The sequence below is a fragment of the Heterocephalus glaber genome, unplaced genomic scaffold, assembly GCF_053883595.1.
Source record: "Heterocephalus glaber isolate CG9 unplaced genomic scaffold, H.glaber_assembly_v1.0 deba00001547, whole genome shotgun sequence".
NCBI lineage: Eukaryota > Metazoa > Chordata > Mammalia > Rodentia > Bathyergidae > Heterocephalus > Heterocephalus glaber.
This window is the reverse complement of record NW_028258340.1, coordinates 8780845-8802678: the sequence shown is the minus strand read 5'-3', so window position 1 is coordinate 8802678 and position 21834 is coordinate 8780845. Positions and strand designations below refer to the sequence as shown.

General features: G+C 54.4%; 1 protein-coding gene across 3 annotated transcripts in view; it reads right to left on the bottom strand.

The window, feature by feature from the left end:
- Nucleotides 1–21834, bottom strand: part of Bcor (BCL6 corepressor) — a 121425-nt gene that overhangs the window by 45897 nt on the left and 53694 nt on the right. The window lies entirely within an intron of this gene.

The window sequence follows — 21834 nt, the reverse complement described above, 5'->3', positions numbered from 1 at the left end:
CCCGGACATTTCAATTGTGTGGGAATTGTTTCAAGGCGGGGGTGGGGCAGGGGCAGCTCTTGGGGGGCACAAGGAGGAGGGGGAGTGGGCGGTACAGAAGCGGAGATCCGTCAGAATTTCTCCTCATTCTCCAGCATTTCACGGTCTGCACCTCAGATGGTAGGAGGGTCTGCCCTGGCCCCTCATTCCGGCCCTGGGAGATTATCTCCCGCGTTTTATTTTCCTTGGCAGGGAGCAACTTTTGGCTAACACCGTTCGCCCCATAAATTTCCACTCGGTAATGTGCTGATCGGTGCTCGGCGGCGGCGGCGGCGGCGGCGGCGGCGGCGGCGGCGGCGTACAGCCTGCGCCCGCAGCAGTTCAATTCAATTGACACGTATTGAGCTTCTCCAGCGCACCCGGCGCGGCGCTGGGCGCGGGGGGAGGGCGGGGGCAGGCAGGCGAGAGAGGGAAGCGGAGAAGCGAGGTTCCGGCCTCCCCGGAGCGCAGAGCCTGAAGGGCGAGCCCAGAGCCCCAGTTCTCGAAGCTGGCGGGAAGGGGCGAGAGTGGGGTAAGGGTGTTCTGGCCTAACCGCACCCACACAGGGGGTTCAGACGTCAACCGCCAAAGGTGACCCTATTTGGTTGCTCACCAGGGTCTTTTTATGCTGGGAGGGGGGTGTGGAGTGCCCCTTCGGCCTAAGGACAAGATGGTTCAGGCTTCGAGAGGACATAAATCCGAAATGGAGGTGGCTTGTAAATCCACACGGAAAGTTTTTGAATATCCTGGAGTGTCCCCATGCCAAAAATAATCAGAAGCATCTCAAGTTGATTACTAAGTCAAGGTCAAGGCCAAAATCGGCTCAAGCTAGCAGATATTTTCCCTTTTAAAAATGAGACTCACTACTGACTGTGGGACTAACATTAGGTGTGATTTTATTCATTCTGTTTTAGTTCTCAGCACATACTTATAAAAACAGCCCTTCTCAAAGCAGAAGTGAAACATCTCTACCGTTTGAAACCCGAAACTTTGGGCAGAATTAAATCTTCATGCTCCAGAGCTGCTTGTAACAACTGATGCAAAAGACAGGCAGGCAGGCAAGTGCCCGCATAAGCAGTGCCCAACCGTGCTGGGCTGCGATCACTTCCAGGACTCGGCGCCTGCAGAATGGAATGCACGATTTTTCTCCCTGGTCTTGCGGGGGGCGGGGGGGGGGTGGATATCTCTGAAAGCTAACCCACACATTTTTTAAATCTCCGGTAACAAGCAGAAAGACACCTGGACTATTATGCTGTAAAGCTATTTTTTATAAAGACATTTTAGGGCCAGGCATTAAAAGTTATTAGACTGAACGCTTGCGAGTTACAGACACAGCTGGAGAAAAGGCCGCTGGTTGTGTTGTAGCCACATTTCTTTTTGAAGCGACTCCTTTTATTCAAAACAAGTCTAAAATAACCGGGAAGCTGGAGTTGAGTATATGTGGAGGAACTCTCAGAATATGGGTCCAGGTGAAAAGGCTGGGTGGGAGAGCTGGCCAGGGCGAGTGCGGAGCGGACGGTGCCAGGCTCTTCTGGCTCGGTTAGGCCGCAAGGCAGAGGCCCTGGCCCCAAGCCCATTCACCTTCTCTCCCCTCCCCGAACCTCCCCAACTCTCCCCCAAGGTACAGGCTTTTCCCAGAGTTCCAAGTCACATATAACTATCCAGAACTTTCAGAAAATCCAGGAGCCAAGCATGGAGCCTGCTGCCTTTTGGAGTCCCTCGGCCTCCCAGGGCTGCTGACAAAGGGGCCTGTTTGTCTAACTTTAAGTCCTCGAGTTAAAATGAATGGGGAGGGGTGCTGTAAATGCGAAGGGGCCGCGGTGAGGGCTGACTGCTGCAGAAATTTGATGCTGGAGACAAACAGGCCAGTAAATTCGCCTTTGACGTAATTTGCAGCACCCTCCCCCCCTTGTAAGGAGTCTCTCGCCTCCACCATATCCTCTGGCGGGCTGGTGGGATTAAAGTTTTTCTCCTCCATCTCCTAGGGATACATTTTCCAACTCTGTGGAATTTAAAAAATATCTTATTAAGGGAGTCCTAAGAGGCGTGAGTGGGGGGGATTCGTGACTCACCGGGAATTAAAATGTGGGATTTTCCCGAGGCGCCCTAAAGCAGAGAGGAGGGAAAGGGCAGGATTACATCTATTGGCCTGGCTACTTGGAATTATTCCGGGGAAGGGAGGTAAAAAAGTGTGGAAGAGCAGTTCGGCCTCCTATCCCCATGCAGGAAGAGGCTCCAGGAGCTGAGGATGCAGCAGGGCCTGCAGCCTGAGCGGGCGGTCCGGCCCTTCCTCTGCTCCCTCCTCCTCTGTCCTCCCTGGAGCCCCACGGGAGCTGACCCTGGGGGTCAGGCCGCTAGGCCTGGCACTCTTCGAAGGGAGGATTTCAATGAAAGCAGAGCAGGAGGCGGAGAGGGCGAGAGCGAGTCAGCACAAGGGAGGCGAGGTCGCGCAGCCAGCGGAGAAATAAAGAAATCGGCGCGGAACTGAGAGGTGCTGTGAGGTGGTGCTGCGGGGGCTGCCCCTCCTCCACCCGCCCCTTCCCCTTGAAAAGGTCCTGTGGTTACAACATATGGCTGGACCTCAGGCGCCCGGGCCGTCTCCTGCTGCAGATTCTAAGCAGGCTATACAACTGGGTAAGCAAGTTGGAGCTTCTGGGAGCAGGCCTGGAGCCTTGCTGCTCTTCGCAAGTCAGCCTGACTGGACAATGCCTGCCAGGGCCTCTTCTGCATCACCACCCACACCCAGGCCTAGAGGAAAGTCCTTGCGTCCTGTGGCGAGGTCCTAGCCCAGGTTTGGGGGACACTGGGCTCCCAACATCGTGTGGGCATTCATTTGTAATGTGTAGGTTGGAAATCCTAAAGCTCTTAGGCCTCTGATGGCCCTTCTGAGGCCAGTCTCAGAGCTACCATACTAGTAATCAGAGTTACAGTAACATGTAGCACTTGAGTAGTTACAGGTAATGTCCTCTTGCTTTACATTACATAAGGTAGCCTGTTAATGTTAACTATCTGTAACAACACAAACATCTGCACTTACAGCCCTCCCTGTTACTTTTTAAAAGACCTCAGGGTTCATCCAATGGCACTGTTACAAAGATATACTGGCTGGCCCTCCAAGCGATGGCATATATCCAACTTTCCCCAAAAATCAAATGAGGTAACGATTGAGATTGAAGGCCCATTCTTGTCCCGGGGATTTCACTAATCTGGAAACATTGAAAGGTTGCTGCCTTCCAGGAAGGATGATGGCTGGACCTGGGTTCATCCAGTTAAGATGGCTGCTCTTTCTTCTGCCTGGCCTTTGGAAGGTCACTGGGTGTTTGGGGCACAGGACAAACATGGTTCACAGCAACAGTTTCTCAGAATTTCTGGTCTGGGCTTGAGTTGTGTCAGCTCCCAAAGCCCAGGCATGTCTACACTGCAGGACTTGTTGTATGGTTGGGATTGACTGAATGGGCACAAACATTGCAAGCTCTTTACTAGGAGGCCCAATCTTGAGCTCAGCCAGGTCCCAGTCTTCCCAACCCAGTCGTCAAAGCCGTCTAGCTGGCCGGATGCTCCTACAGATAAACCTGGACAGAAGCCACAGCCCGCCTGGGCTGCTTATTTAGCAAGGCGCCTCCTGCGCATATTTTACTGGGGCTGGGGGCAGTGAGTGGGAACCACCAACTACTCACCCTGCACCCAGCATTCTAGCCTCCAGCTCCAACCATTTTGTATCCAGTTTCTGTCCTCCACTTCCACAGGGCCCTTGCGGAGACCCACCACCCCAAGGTTCTTCTCGGGCATTACAAGGGACTGAAGGGATTTGGAAGGCTCCTCCAGCCCCTCGAGCCCCCGACCATGGGGGTATTGACCAGTAAATGGAAATGTGCCACTGATCTGTCTCTAAAGTCCTCTACCCCCCACACACAACCCGGCACAGAGGTGAGTGGCACGGGGTGGTTGCCTTGGGAAGGTCGCAACCAAGGCTCTTGCGGCTGGGATTCCAAACGGCTTAATCTCCTGCACATTTTACCCGCTTCCATGTCACCTCCCAGCCCTCTCTGCTCGGCCTCTGCCTCTGGTGCCCCCCCAACCCTGTATCTCCAGCACGTTAGCAGCAGTGTACCCCTCGCTCGGCTGAGAGTGAGGGGCATGGGGAGGGGGGGCTGCAGGGTGGTTTGTGTTTTGAGGCCTGACAGAACCTTCTGTGTGCGGAGGAGGGAGGAGGCTAATGCATAATGCACAGCGCCTGGAAGCCCAGCCATTAGTGGCCTGTCGGTGACACAGACAAACGACTGAGAGGTAGGAGATCTAGCTCGCTCTGGAGTTTAAATATACCAGCGTGGAGGGGAAACGCCATGATTTAAAAGTGTGTGTTTGCAGACACTCGCATATATTTTAATGATTTCCAGCAGGCTATGCATCCCAGCCTCCCACCCCCCTCCCCAAAGGGTGAGATGAATATAGAGGGGGTATGAAGGCAGAGAAGCCTCAACCCCAAGACCCACCGCCCAGCTTTTGAGATGAAGAGAAAGGTTGGTAAAGGCAGTGCTGAGAAAGCCAGGCCTGGGAAAGCCACAGGAACCAAAGCCATCCTGATCTTTTTCTTTTCTTTCTTTTTTGTTTTAAGAAATCTAGCCATAGGGCCTTCCAGCCTGGACTAGACTGTGTGCCACACTAGAAAGACCCCAGGATAAAGAATAAACCCTGGCACCCTCCTTTCCTCAGGAGCCCACATTTTTGAATCCTCTTTTTCGATTGACAACCCGGAGACCTCCTTCCGGCCCGTTTAACACACCAGTGTTTTTTAGCAATTAAGGCGAGAAGGGGGTGGGGAAAAAGATAAGCCAATTTTTTTTCCGCCATGCAAGTGTGAAAGATAAGATAAGGCTAAGCTGGGGCAAAGCGGCTGCTTACAACCTCCCCTATGCGATTTTGATCGGTCACTTCTTATCTCGTAAAAATGCTCCTTTGGAAAACTGCATCAAAAAAAGAAAAAGGCTGAAGGAAAGCATTTTCATTTGGAAGTGACATTTAAAACCCACCTCCTTTCCACCAACAACCCCCTCCCCATTGGCAGGCTCCCCAGGAAAAGTTGAACCTGTACTTCAGGGCTTCAGGCTTTCTCGTGGGGGGCAGGATTACTAGTGTAATTAGGGTGAATAAAACCAGGGATGCGTGATGAGGATTTATCCTCCATCCAACCCAAGCTCGCAGTGGCTTAGTTACTGTCGATGTTTGCGTTTTACCGTGGTGTTGTGTTGAAACTAAACAGGTAGTTATATTCGGGAGGGTCACAGAACTGTGTCAACATGAGGCAGTTCTTAACGCGAAATAGTAAGAAACTCCACTGATTTTTACAGGCCCGTGTAAAGGGAGGAAAAGGCACCACAGAACCCAAGAACTCCAGCCGAACTGGACTCTCCGGGAATTTTAGGAATTCTTTTTTCTCACAGGAATCTCGAGAAGGGATTTTCGGAAGATTTTGTTGAGAAAGGTTTCCGTAGGGAACTCCAGGCCCCTAGGGCGGCCTGCAGATTCCCTCCAGCCCCGCTCCGGGCTCCAGACCGCAAACAGCAGGGCGGGGCAGGTCCCCTGGTCTAGTGGACCGATCCTCTGCTAACCTTCGGTTCAACGCTCCCTCCTGTCTCCTACCCACTCGCCCCCACCTCGGGTCTGCACCTTGGGAGCTCGGCGCACAACAAGGCTGCCCCCTTTGGACTCAGGCTAAGAGACCCGAAGCCCGGGGCCAGCCGCAGCTGGATTGTCCCCCGGGAGCCGAAACCGCTGAGGGGGGAAACCCCTCCTCTCGCCCTTCCCCGAAAAGCCTGGCCACGGCGTAAGTGCTGAGGGAACCGGCATCCGCTGACAGCCGGGTCTCACGTAAGACCCACACGGGTCCCATTAGTCAGCCCGAGTTCCCCTCGGGCGAGCCGTCTGGCGCAGCCCCAAGGCCGGGTGCAGGCGGGGAGGGGGTGTGGGGCCGCGGCGAGCTGGGAGCGGGGGCGCGGGCTCCGCGGGGCCCGGCTGGGCTCGGTTCCGCGTTCCTGGACCCGCGGGTAAGCTGAGCCGGTGGGGCAGGCCGCTCCCAGGCTGGCGCCGGGGCGCCCAGCTGCGCTTCACGTGCCCGCCATATCAGCGGCAGCGGCGGCGGCGGCGGCGGCGAGGAGGGGGCTGGGAGCGCGCGGCCGCTCCGCCCGGCCTCGGCCCCCGCCTCTCCGCTGGGGGCTGGACCCGGCCCACCCCGCAGCCCCCGGCCCCACGCGAGCCGAGAGCGCCGTTGCCAAACGCCCCGAGACTCCTGGGGCGCTGGTCCGAGAGCGGCGCAGTGGCAGCAGCTAGGGGAGGGTGCTCCTCGCGGCCGCCTTGGGAACTTCCCGGCCGCCCCGCCGCCGCCGCCGCAGTCACGGGGACCGGAAGCCCTCGCGCCGCCCCGAGCGGCCTCCGCTGGCCCCCAGGGCTGCTCCAGAGGAGTGCTGGCTGCGCGTCACCCGAGATCCCTCCTGGCCCCAGGCGGCTGTCCGCGCCCTAGAGTACCCCCATTTAAGCCCAAAGGACCCTCCTCGCGGCTGGTCGGGCGAGACATCCCTCAGCGACCACCAGAAGCAGCCCCCTCCCCCTCCAGGCCCCGCAGCTGGGACGGGAGGGGCGCGGAGCCGCCACTCCGGCCGGGCTGGAACACCTGCTCCAGGGCCCTGCAGCTGGGCGCGTGGAGCTGGGAGAGGCTGCCTACTGTTGTGTGCAGAGATCGCGGAGGAGAAAATGGGGCTCCGAAGCTCAGAGCCTGCAGCAGCCAAGCCTCAGTCACCCCCATCTCCCACTCGTTCTGAACGCCCTGCGGGGGTCTCGGTCTCCTTTCGAGGGTCGAAGGGCCACTAGCCCCTGGGATCCAGCTTCTGGCCTTAAGAGGTTCGCAAGACAGATGGGGCAAAACCTGTTTTAGGAGCCTTCCCAGTGTCCGCCCCCGCTCTCCAAACCAGACACTCTTCTGCCCCTCGGCCCCACTCTAGCCTTGGGCGGGGGGCCGGAGTAGGTCAAGGCGGCATAACACCTCCTCCCTTCCCCATAGGGACACAGAGTCTGGTACCGGGCTCCGACTTTGCCACTCCGCGTGTGGGAAGGCCGATGGATCTCTCCTCCTTCTCACTGCCGGAGGAGATCCGGCGGCAGCCGAGCTAACCTGCCTGGCTTCCCCTGGCTCACCCCCACCCCGTCCCGCCCTCCCCGACTCTCCTGGCCCAGGGCCCGGCCGGGGAAGGCGTTGTTTTGCCAGCGGGAGCCGAGCGAGTGCGCAGAGAAAAGCCTCCCTGCTCTAATGAGAGTGCACACAGCGCTGCAGTGAGGAGGATGATTACCCGGCGGGCGGGGGGCGCGGGCCCGGGCCGCGGGCGGCGTGTGCGGCGGCCCCGCGGGCCCGGAGTCCCCGCCTGTCTGGCTGCTAATCGCACGCTTTCTGCTGTTACGGAGGCAGGCGGGTGCCGGCGGCGGAGCCCAGCGCCGGCGACTCGGCGGGTGACACGGAAACATGGCGCAGCGCCCCTCCCCCGCCCGTCCTCCCCGCGCTCCCGCCTCCCGCCTCGCACTTCCTCCCGCCTGCGCGGCTTTTGCAGTTCTAATGCTCTGCTTTCGGCCTGGCACCATTACGCTAGCAGCCGCTTTTCTGCGGCCCCGCGCGTCTCTTTCCCCTTTGTTTTCAGGGTCTATAGAAAACGTTCGCTTTTGTCCCGAGCTCTCGTTAAACCAAACTTGTGGTGGCAACGGAAGGCGGTGCGGGCGGGGAGGGGCCCGGGGATTTTGGCAGCAGCCGACCAGAGCTCGGTGGAAACTTCTCTCTCTGGGTTCCCCGCCACCCCGCCTTCCCCCTCCCCCACACGCAGCCCAGCCGTCCTGCCAGCGCTTCTCCCAGAGAGGGCCCCGCGCTCCAGAAAGGAGGTCTGGGCCACAAGGACTTTGGCCGCGGATGAAGAGCCCAGGGTGCGAATCTTTGAGCTCCGAGTTTCTAGCACCTCGCTCTTTGCAGCCTTGACTTGTCTCTCCTTCCCTTTGGTCATCCAGGGCTTTGTATCTCACTTGGTGGAGAAGAGGAGGAAAGAGAAAGTGTTTCGTGTGTGTGTGTGTGTGTGTGTGTGGTTTTTATTTTAAGGGTTTGTTGGAATCTCTCACCTCCAACTGTGGCCTCCTTTGTAAGATCTAAAACGAGAAGGGGGAAACGCGGACTCTTCGGAGAAAAGATCGAAAGCCTAGCCCCGGAGGCTGCTGGATTGTACACTACTAGCCTGCTCAGCCACCCACAGTCGGTACGCGGCGACCCTGCAGAGTGGGGGGCGAGAGGTCCCAGGACCTCCATCCAGGAAACGACGAATCTCCCTCTTTCGGGAGAGAGTTGGACCCCTCCCCCGTGCGCGCGCTCGTTGGCACGCTCCCCGGCCCGACGCGCACGTCGTGGCTCTCCGCATCGGAGCTGCTCAGGCGGCAATTTTTTAAGCCTGCAATTAAGCGAGGCGTCGCCGTGTCCTCTGCTAGTGTCGATCCTGTCAGTCGCACATGGCCTTGGTGCTCCAGTCCGAGGCCCTGCGATTAGTCACAGGCTCCCTTCGCTCCTTCCCTAATCCGCCTCTGCAGGCAGCCTGGGGACGCGGCCGACTTGGCGGCGCTGGCAGGGAGCCACCGCACGCGGAGCGGGCCGCCTGGCCAGTGCCAGCCCCACTGCGCCCCAGCCGGCGCGGACCCCGAGGTGCGGGTTTGACGGCCCCTTCCCCCTAACGCCCCCCTGGCTTGGGCGGTGGCGCCCCTCCTCTTCCCACCCCACTGCCGGGCCTGGGAGATCTATTTGTGTGGTGTCATTTGCATAAAAATAGGACAAGTGTTTCAGTGCGTTCGAACGCGGGAGGCGAAATCCTTATTGATGTGTCTGTGTGGAGCCTTCGGTTGTCGGAGCGGTTTGATTTAGTGTGTTTGTGTTGCCTTCTTCGAAAAATGAGAGGAAATCCTGTGCAACGCCATCGGCGGCCTGGGGCCCCCGAGCATCCCCCACTGCGAGGCTGGGGACAGTGCACTGCCTGGGCCACAGCGCACCGGATCCACAGCGAGCAGGTTGAGGGCCAGGCAGGGAGCCCATTATGACTCATAAAACCGGGAGGCCTAATCACCAGCTGCCAACCCTTTTACATGTGGCGCTTCCCAATGCTCCTTTCGTCCAGGTCGGGCCTCCCGCGGGTTCGCCCCATACACTAGAGCCTCCCAGAGGGAGCTAATCAAGTGGCCGCTCCTTTCCGTCGGCAGCGCGGCATCCCTCCCTGGGCGACCCCCGCTCTCTCGGCCTCTGAGCTGCTGCTAGCCAACGACTCCTCAGCTTGGACAAATAGCTGGGAGGGCGCCGGCCTCTCGGAGCCAGTAAATCAATCATTAACTCCCCGGCGAGGCCAGGCCAGGGGAGGGAGCGGCGGCCAGAGTCGAGTCCGCGGGTCGAGCGCAAGTCCCGCATTCCAGGTTAGGAGGCATCCATGGGCCAGCGAGCAAGATGCGTGGAGGCGGGTCCCTCTAGGGTTCCCAGTCCCCTCTGACCCACGGGACCTTTCAGTCCCGCACCGCGCCTCGCTGGCGGGTTACTGCACGGTCCTTGGGCGGACTTGAACATTAACGAGCCGCTTCGGGCCTCATGGCCTGCTCTCCCCTGGAGAGCTTGACGCGCTTGGACAAGCTCCTCGGATCTGGCGGACCACCTCCTGACCCTGGTTTGCCAAACCAAGCTGATCGCCCCCCTCCCCAACCGTGGGGCCCAGTCTCCCCGCGGAACCCTCCTCTCGGAGCACAGGGTGGGGCCGGCACGCAAGGGGTTAAAAGCCCCAGTTCGCCCTGGCTCCTCCGCAGCGTGGAGGAAACGCAGATCAAAGTGCCCACAGGGAAGAAAACACACGCACACTTGGGCCTGAGTCGAAGGAGGCCGGTTGGAGACGGCTCCGGAGCCGCCCTCCTCGACCCGCTTCCCACACTCCGGGGAACGCGGCGGCGGCGGCGGCGCTGGCCCGCGCGATTCACCCGGCGCAGCGCTGCGCGCCAGGGCCGAGAAAGGCGGCGGAGAGGAGGGGCGAGGGGCGGGAGGCGAGCCCGGGCTGCGCGCCAAGAGGCCCGGAGCCGCAGATTAGTCACCGCTCGGCTCGTAGCTCACGGGTGCGCCCGGGAACCGGGAAGGCAGGCAGCGCCCTGCTCGACCGGGCTCCCGGGGCCTTGGTGCCGGTGCCCCCGCCCCACCCCCGCGTGCGCCTGCCGCGGCCGGATAGACTCTCGGGGACTCGCGCAGCCGAGATCCACTTGTCGGTTCAAGGGCAGGACAGAAACTCTGCAAGCTGAGTCTTGCGAACAGGAAATTTCTCATTGACAAGGTGCTGCCCATCCCCCACACCGGCTTCAAAACAAAACAGAACCTGGGCGCGGGCTGCCGGCGCGCCCCGCTCCGCCTGCAGGTCCCGAGCCCCTCCGCCGCTGCGGCGATCTCCGCTCCTCGGCCCCCGCCCCAGGGACGGAGAGCTCGCCGAGCCTCGAGCGCAGGCAGCCCACAGGCCCCGCGGACAGACTCGGCTGCCGCCCTCCGAGACCTGGGCCGGGTCGGGCGAGGGCGCTGAGCCCCTGAGGCCCCCGCACCTCTCCGGGCTGCGAGCGCGCAGGGCGGGGTGATGGAGCTGCGGGTGGCCGCGGGGTCTGCAGCTCCCGGGAGAGGATGGGGTGGGGAGGCTGCGCGGCGCCGCCAACTCGGCAAATCCCGCTGCGGGAACCAGGGAGGGCTGCGAGCTCGGCCTGGCAAAGTTCCTGTGAAAACTCCATGTTTTGAAACTCTAGCGGCGTCGCGGAAGGAGGAGAGCGCAACGCACAGGGCGGCCTGCACCCGCCTTTCGCTCGCTGGTAGGAGGTTCGGCGCCCCCTCTCAGCCTCCTGGGACGCCCGCAGGGCGAGGAGGGCCGGTCCCCGAGCCCGATCTTTGTGTCTTCCCCTTTTATCTCCGCTTTCTAAAGGATATTCATAAACCGGTTTTATTTGAGTTCAGCCAGGAGAGGAAGGCTCCCTTTTTTAGGAACCCTGATATTCAGGGTAATTTTGTATTTGACACATGTAAATACTTGGTATTCTCAGGTACGGTCAAATTATTTATCATCTTAATTTATATTTCAATAGGCTTACAATTTAGAGGCACAAAATGCCTCCTTATGAATCATTATGGTCAATTAGGTGAAGTAATGTATAAACAGCACTATTTGGGAGGGAATCACTTATGTTGACATTTAAATGGCTCTTCAATAGTTAAAAAAAGACATTCGAGTGCCTTTGATTATACAACTTACAAGAACATCAGCAAAGCCATCAGGAGTATACATTCTTGGGATTTGTACTTATTTTGTATTTATTTTTTTGAGACACTATGTAGTTGAAGCTGGCCTCTCACTGCGATTCTCCTGCCTCGGCCTACGAATTCTGGGATTGTAGGCATGCACCACCACGACGGACTCACTTATTTTCAACTTTGCAAAAACTTTCCAGATCATGTATGTCACTCAGTCTTCATGGGTAAAAATCTACAAATCTCAGAGAAAATCATTCTCCTCTCCCCAGGCTCATGTCTTATCAGGAACACAAACTTCAAGAACTGTGAGCAAATTCCACCAGCAGGGGCCTCAGTAGGAATTTTGTAGATAGCTACATCTGTGGGAGAATCAGACACTTTCTAATAGCGGCTAATTTGAGAAACAATGTAGGTTCTCCCCTGGAGTCTAACTTTCCGGAAAACTGCAACCATCCATCCTTGTCCCCACTGCAGCCAGCACATGGCCACTCACTGTTTGCTTTGGTGTTTTTAGGTAGTCCAAGCTGGCCTGGAACTCACTATATCCCCCAGGCTGGCCTCAAACTTGGGATCCTCCTGCCTCAGCCTCCAGAGTGCTGGAATAACAGGCGTGTGCCTCCACTCTAGCTTCTCTCGATGTTTTAAGTCATCCTTCTACATCTGCTCCTTCTCAGGGGCTCCTCCTGGCAGTTTCCATCCCCAGTGCCCTGTACTCAATGGAATGACCTGCCCGGATTCCTTTGCTCGAAGCCATCTCCCACATCTCCTTCCTAGGCTATTTATCTCTTTCCCCACACAGCTATACTTTCCCAGTCAGAGCTCATACATGCAAGGCAAGTACTTTATCACTGACCTATGTCCCCAGACTTGAGGGGAGGGGATGCCTGGTTAAATTGCCCAGGTTGGCCTTGAATTTGTGATCCTCCTGCCTCAGCCCCCTGAATAGCTGGGATTACAGATATGTCCCTCCATGTCCAGCTTCAGCTGCACTTCTTGAAAGGGACGTCTACAACCCTGTGGCATTTTCTACTTCCTTACATGTGGTCACTCTGAAGATCAGCAAGTTCTGAAGTTATTCTAAGATGTTTGCTAAGCACTGTACAGCTTCCTTTGTAACAGTATAGGATTAGAAATGACAGTGACATTGATAACACATGCATACAATGGAATATTCTGTAGCTATTTAAAAAAGAAAAATCTAGCCAGGCATGGTCCCCATGCCTGTAAACCCATCGCTTCAGGATCCTAGGCAGGAAGATCTCAAGTTTGAGTGCAGCCCGGGACAACTTAGAAAGAACCTGACTCAAAATTTTATTTTATTTTATTTACTTTTTTTGGTACCGGGGATTAAATTTGGGACCTTGCGCTTGTGAGGCAGACGACGGAACCACTGAGCTAAATCCCCGACCCCTGACTCAAAATTTAAAAACAATTTTTTTAATGGGTTAGGGTTGTAGTTCAGTGTGAAGGGCCTGTGTCCAATCCGCAGTGCTGAAAAAAAATTGATAAGCAATAAATAATCTATCAATAAATGATCTATCATCTGGAGACAGGGTCTCACTGTGTCACCCAGGCTGGCCTCAAACTTGAACTCTTAGGCTGGAGCGATTCTCCTGCTTCAGCCCCTGGAGCAGCTGGGTCTACAAACTGCAGATCTGTTTCTATCAACACACAGTGCTGGGTGTGGTGGTGCACGCCTGTGGTCCCAGCACTTGGGAGGCTGAGGCTAATCGCCAGTGAGTTTGAGGCCAGCCTGAACTGCATAGCAAGTGACCTTGTCTCAAAAAACAAATAAATAAACCCAGAACAAATGAAGATGGGCTTCTTCCACTGGAAGGATCATGGGATGTCCCTGTAGTGACACATCACACTCTTCACTCACACTCTGCCTGTCTCACACTTCCATCTGCCCTTCCTGGTCATTCCGCAGAAAGTGTTCAGGGTCACCAGTCACTTCTGTGTTGGCGGGAGTGGGAGTTTTTCCTTCCTTCCCTTCCTCTGCCTCATAGCAACACGGAACACCCTGACCTCCTGTACTGCTCCAGGCTGCCCATACTCCGTGGCTTTCATCCTAGCTTCCTGCCTCCTTCAGTTTCCCTCTGGGTGCTTCTCTGTGCTCTGCCCATCACTTCATTCCTGATGCACCCCCTCTTCCTGGAAACCTCACCCAGGTTTATCCTTTGAATACCACCCACTGTTGAGGACTCTCATTTGCTTTTCCCCAGTGCCAGGCCCCCACAGCAAATTGATACTGCAAGTTGGGCTCCAAACTTAGTAACATTTACATAGTGCTTTAAGGTGAGCATTTTATACAAATCCACTAGGAATGCTTACAACTACCCTGTAAGGTAAAGCAGGTAAGAGTCACTCTCCACATTTTACAGATGAGAAAACTGAGACAGAGGACTCTCTGGGTTCCCTGGAAGAGAACACTCCCAGAAAATCATGGTATTTGGGATTCAAATCCATGTAGTTCTTGCTCCAGAGTTTTCTTTTTTCTTTTTCTTTTTTGAGACAGGTTCTCTGTAGTTGAGGCTGTCCTTGAATTCACTTGAAGCCCAGGCTGGCATTGAACTAGTGGTGATCCTCCTGCCTCAGCCTCCTGAGTGCTGGGATCACAAGGGTGCACCATCACACCCGGCAAGCATCCATGTTCTTAACCATTCTGCCACACTGCCTCATGCAGAATCCTCAAGAATGCTCTACTCTGGGCCAGGCATGACCCAGCACTCTTGGGAAACTGAGGCAAGAAGATTGCAAATTGGAGCCCAGCCTAAGCAACTTAGCAAGACCCTGTCTCAAAATAAATATAAAGGGCTGAAGGTGTAACTCAGAGTGAAAGCCCCTGGGTTCAATTCTTAGTCCTGAAAAAAAAGTTGATGAGCAATAAATGAAATACTGGATGCCCAGTACATTAATATTCTGTATCACGTGGGGCCAGGGATTTAGCTCAGTGGTGCCACTGCCTGCCTCGAAAGCGAAAGGTCCTGAGTTGAATCCCAGTACCCCCCCCCCAAAAAAATTTCTGTAACATGAGCAGAGAAAAAGCCAAGTGCAAGACAGCAAGGCAGTTGTCAGGATGTGCCAATGGGATGGGGGGTGCCAGGGCTTGCAGGAAGTGGCTCTTAGATCTGATGGGGATGGAGGCATTAGTTAGGAAAGTTAAGTGTGAGCCTGGGCAGCCAGTACCGTTGGGGAGCCCCACGGGCTACTGTGTGCAGGTCTTTCTATGTCAGAGGAGCCAAATGACCCAGCTGTGCACAAGGGCAGGGAGACCCTGGGACATCAGAAGATAACAGAGGGACACCCTAGCCAAGAACATGACAAAGCCAAATCCAGAGCCCCCTTAGAGTCCCTTGCCTGTTGCCCACCTTTGGTCCTCACTTGGCAGCAAAAGACTGAGACTGTCTTTATCCTCCAGACCTTCCAGAAGTGAAGTGTGGGGTCTGTTCCAAGCCAACCTTGGTCAATGGAGTTCTTCTCCCAATCCCATGCCGTCTGACTTCCTAACAGGAATTGTGTCACTATGCTGCATTTCAGAACAACGCAGGTCGGTTTTAAGAATGAGTAATTCCAAACCAGGCGTGGTGGCACATGCCTGTAATCCTAGCACTTGGAAGGCTGTGGCAGGAGGATTGCTGGAAGTTCGAGGCCATCCCCGGCTACATAGTGAGTTCAAGGCCAGTCTGAGCAACATAACAAGACCTTGTCTCAGAAAAACAAAAAGTAATTCCTACAGGATTAAAAATAGCTGTTTATTAAGGACCTTTGCTCTCTTCAGTTACTTCATTAGGTATATTTCCAAGTTATCTCACTTATGCCACTAAATAACCCTACAGATTAAGGTTTGTTTGTTTGTTTGGTTGTTTGTTTTCCTACAGGTTAAGTATTTCTATTCATCTTTTATAGTTGAGGAAACTAAAGCTCTTAGAATTGCACCCAAAGCCAGGTGCAGTGGTGCACAGCTGTAATCCCAGTTACTCAGGAGGCTGAGGTAGGAGGATTGCAAATTTGAGGCCAGCTGGCCAATTTAGTGAGATCCTGGTTTCAAGAAAGAAAGGAACAAAAGGAAGAGTAGGAAATTAAAGAAATGAAAAGAGAAAAGAAATTGTTCCCCCAGAATATATGGCTAATCTAGCAGAATGTGGGTTCAGGGATTCCACCCAACTCTAAACTTTGCTCTCTCTGGGAGAGTATATTGTTTGCCTTCCTGTGTACTGACCTCCCAAACCTTAAATGATTTTGAGGCCAGATCCTACATAGCTTCTTACTCTTCTTTTTTCTTTTCTTTTCTTTTTGAGACAGGGTCTCACCATGTAGTTCAGGCTGACCTTAAACTCGTATTGCTCTTCCTGCTTCAGCCTCTTAAGTACTAGGATTGCAGACATACGCCAACACACCCAGCAAGATTCCACATAGCTTCTTCAGTCATGTCCTTCTGGGGTCATCCTGGCCCCTTGCCACCTGCAGTAAATATCAAAAAAGGAGTTTCTTTCTTTCTGGGATCAGCAAGTCTCAGCTGATGGGCTGTGCTCACCATAGGAATCTAAGAATGTATCATCTGAATGAAGGGTGCCTTTCTCCCAAGTAAGCCTTGCAGAAGTGTGGGGCCAGGAGGTTCAGGGCCAGGACTTACTCCCCAGAGTAAGTAGATTTTGGGGCTGTGTTTGGAAAGTTTCTGTATCTACACCGGTTGTGCCTTGGTGTTTGATGAGATTATAAGCAACCTCAGGACACTGTACACAATGGCGCATGCCTGTAATTCCAGCTACTCTGGAGGCTGAGGCAGGAGGGTGACAAGTCTGAAACCAGCCTGGGCAACTTCAGTGAGACCCTGTCTCCAAATGAAAATGGAAAAAGAACTGGGGATGTAGCTCAGTGGTAGAGTAGCCCTAGGTTCCATCCCCAAGCCACCTAGCCCTTTCACATTCCCCTATTTGGAATTTCCATGAAGACCAATTACAGTTGGAGCTGGGGCTGTAGCTGTGTGGTAGTGTTTGCCTAGCATATGCAAGGCCCTGGGTTCAATCCCCAGCATGGAAGTGGGAGAAAGACTTTTGTTCTCAAGTTGGGGAGAACAACTGCAGGCAGAGATGCTATGGGAAGGACCCCACACACAGTTGTCGGGAAGCTGAAAAACTTGGATTTGGGGAGAAGAGGGTCACTAGCTTTCTTCAGCTTTTACAAGAACAATGGCAAGGATTTCTTAAGGGCTTTCCATCTGCCAGACACAGCCATAAACACTTGCTATACATTGATAATATCATCCACATAGAAAACTGCTTTATAATCCAGGCCCTATTATCCCCATTCCACTGATTAGGAAACTGAGGTTTAGAGGATGATCAACAAGCCCAAGTGCCTGGAAATTCATCACCTGATTTCCAAAGCCCCAACTTTTCCCCAAGCCTCAGTGCCCCTGCTACCATGGTGTGACACTGGCGAGTAAATGTCAGACTTTCCAGGCACCTGCCTCAGCTCCATTGTTCTGCCAATTCCCGGGCTCATCATAATTGGGTCCTTTATTGGATCTGAAGACAATGGCTTTCAATGCATCCTGGCATGCAAATGATGTCCCCTGAGGACATCATTGTCCTGCAATGAATTTATCCCTCCGGTCCCTCTGAGAAGCCTTTTTTCTTCCATAGCTTTTTAAGATGCAGCCCGACCACAGCAAGCTCTGAAACTCTGGGCTGATCCACAGACAGAGGGTGGTAATCCCTGCCCTGCTCCCTTTGACAAAGCACACTGGGCAGTGGGCGGGTGCTCTTGTGGGTTCAATGCCAGCGGCTGTGCTGGGACCTTTCTGGCCCGCTTGCTGGCACAGGGAGCGTGGAGGAGAGAAGATCAATCTGGAAGATAATTTAGGTTCTGTCTTCCCTCGAACCGGCCTTCGTCCTCCGCTCTAGGCCGGCAGACTATGATTAATGCGCTGCCGAGCCTTTCCTCTCTTCAGCTTCTTCCTTGCTTTAGGGTTTATTTTTCAGCCATTGCCAGAGTCTCTCCTCAGAAGAGAGTAAATACTCCTGGACTGCAGCACAGCCCTTGGTGTGGCTCTGACAGCATCTCAGGTAGCAGTCACCAGGCCACTCCTGCGGTAGGTGATGTTACTGTTTAGGGTTCAGGGCTACCCCTCCACCTCCTCCAATCGAGGCTTAATCCTTTAATTGTTCTCAAAATACCAAAAATCAAGATTGCAGGGAAGGCAATTAATAGGTTCATACGGTCTGTTCCTCATTTGTAATTACATATTATTATTTTCCCCCCTACTTTGTTCCAATAATGATTTAAGGTTGCTTCCAAAGATACACAAAACCAAGCAAAGATAAATAGAAGTGGGCCATGAATTATAATGTCACGCCTGCTCACAACATCTTTGCCCCATTCTACATAATAGAACTGAATTCATAATGCCTTTTGACAGTGAGGTAATTCAGCTCTTTGAGCGGCAACACTAGGCGCAGAGGGGCAGCATGCAATAATGGGAAGAGCCTCGGTGGGGACAAAAGACCCAGTTTCTAACGCTGCTCCATCAGTGTGTGAGGCTGGGCAAGTCACCCACTGTCTTGGTCTGTTTTGTGTTGCTGTAACAAAATACATGAGGTCAAGTATTTTATAAAGTAAAGAGGTTTATTGGCTCCCAATCCTGGTGGTAGGAAGGTCCGAACAACATGGTGCTGGTGTCCTGGTGAGGGTCCCCTGGCTGTATCACAAGGTGACAGAGGAGCTGAAATGGAAAGAATCAGCCACACACAGAAGGAGCTAAAAAAAAAAAAGTGGGGTGGTGGCTTTGCTTAGTAGCAGCCCACTCTCATGAGAACTGATCTGCTCCTGTGAGACCTGCATTAATCCCTTCACAGGGCCCCCTGTGACCAGATCACCTAATCATTTCCCCCTAGGCCCTGCCTCTGAAAGGTTTCAGTACCTCAGCACTGGCACACCGGGGACCTGGCTTCTAGCATTTGAGCCTGGGGGACACACACATCCATACCATAGCACGCTCCCTCTTGGGAGTTCACATCGCTCCCTGCTCCCTGCTCCCTGTCCATCCCTGAGGCCCCTCTTCCCTTCCACAGGCACCACCCTGGAGGCAGAAGCCAGCTCCTCCATCTGGAGCCCCTGGCGCTCTCTCTCTCTCTCTCTCTCCCTCCCCCCCCCTCCCACCCTCTCTCGTGCATCCGAGCATGTGTGGGTGTGTTCAAATCTTTCTGGATGACCACAGAACTTGAATTATGAATTGTCTCTTCCCCAGGGCAAAGGTCCCCTTCCAATCTTTAGCTAAAGAGAACCTTTCAGGCAAGTGACCTGGGCTACACTGAGGAGGTCCCTTGGGGAGGGGGAAGTCACACTTTTCTGGGTCTCCCTCCTTGCAGCAGGTGTGGGGTGCTTTCTTTTCTCTCTCTGCGCTGTCAGACATGTGGACAACTTGGATCTAGAGCCAGACTTCTCTCCCCTTTGCTGCCCCAGGTGCTACTCCCACTTCCTCGTCCTGTGAGGCACCTAACACAGTACCATTTGCTTAAGACAACTGGATTCTCCTCAGCCCCATTCACAGTACCAATTGACCCCTACTGCCTGCCCTATGGTCCCTCCAAGGTCTCTCCCAAGTATTCCACAGGCCAGAGGGGGCCCCAGGGGCTCAAAGGGGAGACTGTTTGGAAGACCTGTTTTATAAACTAGAGCACGTGCTCCATCCATCGTGGGTGCATCCCCCGAGTGAAAGGTCATTCAAAGTCAGCCTCAAAAAAGTGCACAGGGAGGCTGAGGCAGGAAGATTTTGAGTGAGACCCTGAGCAAAGCCTGGGCAACTTTAGTGGGACCCTGTCCAAAAATAAATAAATAAATAAGGTCTGGGAATGTAGCTCAGTGCAAAGATCCTGGGCTCCATCCCTGTACTGCACGCACACACAATACACAGGGGTGGGGCATGGCTCAGAGGTAGAGTGCATGTCCAGCACAAGTGAGGCTGTGGCTTCCCTCCCCAGCACTGAAAAAAAAACGCGAAGGAAGACTCCATTCATATCCAATTTGAAAGCAGGCAACAGCATTTATCTAAGGTTGATAGAAGTCAGGCTAGAGGTTACTCTTGGAGGGGGAGCACAGTGAGGACTTCAGGGGGCTGGGGATATTTTGCATGTTGCTACAGAGGAGTTTACCAAGGTGGGTTCAGCTTCTCACAATCCAACAAGCTGTGCACTTGGGATTTACACACTTTTTGACCTATGTGCTGTATTTCAATAAAATGGTAGCGAGAGAGCTAGGGGTGCAGCTCAGTGGTAGAGCCCTTGCCTAGCAGATGCAAGGCCCAAGGTTCCATCCCCAGTACTTCAAAAAGATTAAAAATAGAATGCACTTTATAAAATAAACCAACTGGAGGGAGGAGGATGAGGCTCAAATGGCATGCCCAGTGTGGGCGGGAGTTCTCAGGGCAGGGGAGTCGGGGTGGGGGGGCAACACATTGTTTTTTGTTTGTTTTTTGTTTTGTCTTTTTCAAGGCAAAGGTCTGGCTCTGTAGTTCAGGCTGGCCTCCAGCTCACAGTGATCCTCCTGCCTCAGCCTCCCAGGTGCTGGGATTACAGGTGTGCGCCACCACGCCTGGCTGATGCATTGTTCTTGAGGCAGCGAGGAAGCAAATTTTAAAGTCACCTAAGAGGAAAGAACTTCCTGCTCCACAGTGAGAGTGGTGCATCAGGCAGACGGGCTGCAGCACCTAGAGGCCTCACAGAGCTCCCATTGCCCAGGGCTCCGGGTGCCCAGCTGTCTTTCCTCTGGTCCTGCCGTCTTCTCTGTGGGAACTTCTGCTCCAGCTCAGACTGAATGCTGTGCTTAGGACGTGTCCCCCCAAAGCCCATGTGGTGGAAAGGTAGTCCCCAAAGTCATATGGTGGTGGTATTTGGAGGCGGGGCCTTGAGAGCTAATAAGGATAAGAGAGGTCACAAACGTGGGGCCCCCCGCCATGGCATTAGTGGCTTTATGAGAAGAGGAAGAGAGGCCTGAGCTAGTGCACTGCTCTGTTTTGCTGTGTGATGCTCTCTGCCATGTTAGGACGATGTAGGAAGCCCTCATCTGATGCCAGCACCATGCTCTTGGACTTCAGCCTCAAACATGAGCTAATAAACTTCTATGCTTTATTTTTCACAGTGGCCTGGGTCGAATCCCGGGGCACGCTACCACCAAGCTACATCCCCAGCCCTTTCGATTTTTTATTTTGCAACAAGGACTAAGTTCCCCAGGCTGGCTTGAATTTGGGATCCTCCTGCCTCAGCTTCCTAGCTGGGATTACAGGTGTGTACCACCACACCTGGTTATTCATTTTCTTTCTTCCTTTTTTTCTTTTTTCTTGCAGTGCTAAGGATGGAACCCAAGGCCTTGAGCATGTTAAGCATGTGCTCCACCACTGAGTTATACCCTCAGCCCCTAAGAATCTATTCTTCATCAATTACCTGGTCTCAAGAATGATGTATTGCAACAGAAAATGGCCCAGGACTCTGCCCCATGAGCAACCACATTCTTCCCGAGCTGTCCAGGTGTGCCCCTCTCCAGTGACATCCCATCCCCTTCCTCCCTCTGAAACCGCTGCCTTTCAGGGTCATCCGCTTACACCATCCTGAAGAGAGTCCTCCTCCACACGAGCTGTCACCAAGTCCTGTTTTCTCCCCTCTCCACTACACTCTCGGACTCATTCACTGCTTCGGCGTCCGGCCAGCCCCTGCCTGCCCAGCACACCCCCTCGCCAGTGCTACAGTCCCCTTCATCCCACCTAACCCCTCTGCGATCCATTTTCCAAAGAGCAGCCGTCAGCCACAACCACATCCACAAATATCTACTCTTCTGGTGCACTCTCAGCGCACCCTGGAACAAACTGGACTCCTGCCCCAAGGCAGACAGAGTCAGCCGCTACACAATCAAGGCAACAGGTCCTAAACTGACCTTGAACAGTGGACGGTGGACACGCTATGGAGAGAAAACTGGGAGCAGGTACAGGGCGTCAGGAAGGCAGGATATGGGGTGGTCACCAGAGACCTCCTGGGGAAATCGAGATAGGAGGAAGGACTCAAGGTGAGCCAAGTGGATTCTGTGGCAGACTTACAGGAAGAGGCATAGCCAATGCAAAGGCCCTGTGGCAGGAGGGTGCCTGTTCTGTGTATGGAACAACCAGGCTTCCACAGTAGCAGACTGCAAGTAGGGGGAATGGTGAGAGGCCAATGGAGTAAGTCCTGCAGCCAGAGCAGTGTAGCCTGAGAGGCTTTCACTATGGACACTGCAATGGAAACCTTTAGGCAGCCCGCCAGGCCATGCATCTGGGCTTTTTTTCCAGCCCCTCTCTCATCGAAGGAGCTGGCCCGCATCCGTGCTCCTCCACCCCCTTGCCTGGCATTCAGGATCTGTTCCGACAGTCCTTCCTCTAGAACACCTTCCCCAGACTGTCGCCCAGACCAGGTTAGTCCCTTTCCCCTCCTCAGGCTGCCCCAGAGAATACCACAATCTAGCACTAA